Source organism: Pseudophryne corroboree, chromosome 3 (assembly GCF_028390025.1).
Source record: "Pseudophryne corroboree isolate aPseCor3 chromosome 3, aPseCor3.hap2, whole genome shotgun sequence".
NCBI lineage: Eukaryota > Metazoa > Chordata > Amphibia > Anura > Myobatrachidae > Pseudophryne > Pseudophryne corroboree.
The window spans coordinates 235,879,317-235,881,359 of NC_086446.1; positions in this window are offsets into that span (position 1 = coordinate 235,879,317).

A 2,043-nucleotide genomic window follows, 5' to 3' on the forward strand; every position below is an offset into this window, starting at 1 on the left:
CCGCATTTCCCATTATAAGTATAGGGAATGCGATGTGGCTTACATAAAAAAGTGAATTAAAGGGTTTGGAGCAGTTTTTCATGAAAACTGCTCCAAATGCCCTTTAATACATTCAGGTGGGGTGGTGTCTTGTAGGGGAAAGTATGCAAAGACTTGGAGACGATATTTAAAGCTAAGTGGATGCATGCAGCAATCATTTTAGTTTTAACTGATGTGTTTTGATGGTCTATCCAGAACACAGTAAGGTGCACTTACTGCTGTAAGGCATGGGTGGGGAACCTTATTTCTACCAAGGGCTATTTGGATATTTATAAAATCCTTTGGGGGCCCTACAAAATGTATCAAAAAATTATAAAAAATTAGCATGCCCCCAGTAGTTATGCCCCAGTAGATATGCCCCCAGTAGTGCACTGCCAGATACACATATGCCCTCACAGTGCCAGATACACATATGCCCCACAGTGCCAGATACACATATGCCCCCACAGTGCCATATATACATATGCCCTCACAGTGCCAGATATATATATATGCCCCCACAGTGCCATATACAGATATGTGCCATGGCACCAGATATGCCCTCATAGTGCCAGGTACACACATGTCCCCACAGTGCCAGATATGCCCCCACAGTGTCAGATATGTCCCCACAGTGCCAGGTACACACATGCCCCCCAACCCACTGTGCTCCTCACCGCTGCTGCTCCAGTCCTCTGGCTGCTGGCCTACTGCTGCTGCTTCTGTGTGTGTGTGTCAGGGGAGGAGACCACAGAGTGTGCCTCTCCTGCCCCTTAGTGCTCAGTCTGGCAGCGTGTGTCATCTGTCAGGCAGGGAGGAGACCACAGCTATGTTGGGCGGAGGCAACGGTGTGTAGGACCTCTAACCAGTCCCTGGTTCATGAGCCAATCAGAGATTGCGGACCGGCAGCGGCAGCTCCTGGTTGGCTGCTGGTCCGTGAGTTCTGATTGGCTCATGAACCAGCGGCTGGTTTGAAATCCTACACGCCACTGCCGGACATAGCTGTGCTCTCCTCCCTGCCCTGACAGATGACAAACGCCGCCGCCTGACTGAACACAAAGGGGCAGGAGAGGCGCACGCTGCGCTCTCTTCCCCTGAAGAGACACACAGCAGCAGCAGCTGCCAGTATAGGTGGATGGCTAGTGGTGCTGTGTACCTGCTGGCCAGTCCGGATCAAGTAGCTTTGTGGGCCTTATAGGCCTGCGGGCCGGAGGTACCCCACCCCTGCTCTAAGGAGACACCTCTGTAACCTAGAAATGCACCTGGCTGAGCGGAGACGTGGAAAAATCTACTGCTCGGTATCACTTCTTGTATGGCTGAGATTAGTTATATTTGTATCACGCTTAGCATTTTGTGTGCTTTCCCTAAATTGAGCAAAGTGCAGTGATAAATGTGCTTCTCAGCAGACATCCAAGTGTAATGTGCAAAATTTGTCCCATTAAATGTGTAAGATGAGAGCTGACCTCCATCAGCTCCGAGCTGGTGCACAAATCAAGTTTTTTATGCTGAGAGATAAGTCTAAAATGCATTCTCTTCATCCCTTTATCCCTCATTATAATCTGTGTTTCTGCGTTGCTACTTGTTGAAAGAGGAATGTGCTGCTGCTCATACTGTAGTCTTCATTTTTTCCGGGGAGGCTTCATGTCATATTCCAAGATGGCCACTGAGATATCTACTGAGCATGTATGGGAGCCATCTTGAGACTTTGTAGTGTGACTTTGCAACTTAGCTCCTGGATTCCCACTCTATGGGTGTCGTGGACACCCACGAGTGGAAATAGTCCCTGTTGGTCGGCATGCCGACCATCGGGACAGTGACCCGTCGGGCTGGTGGAGGAGGTCATGTGACTGTCGGTCAGCTGACCGGCGGTCACATGAATACCACCCCCTGTGAGAGACCTGGTTAATACCTGCTATAAACCAACACTTTGGTTAAGAAACTGGACTGTTCATAGTTTGAGTCAAACACTGGTGTTTGCCCATAATACTCTGCAATAATGTAATAGCCCACTAGTATTAGGTATGC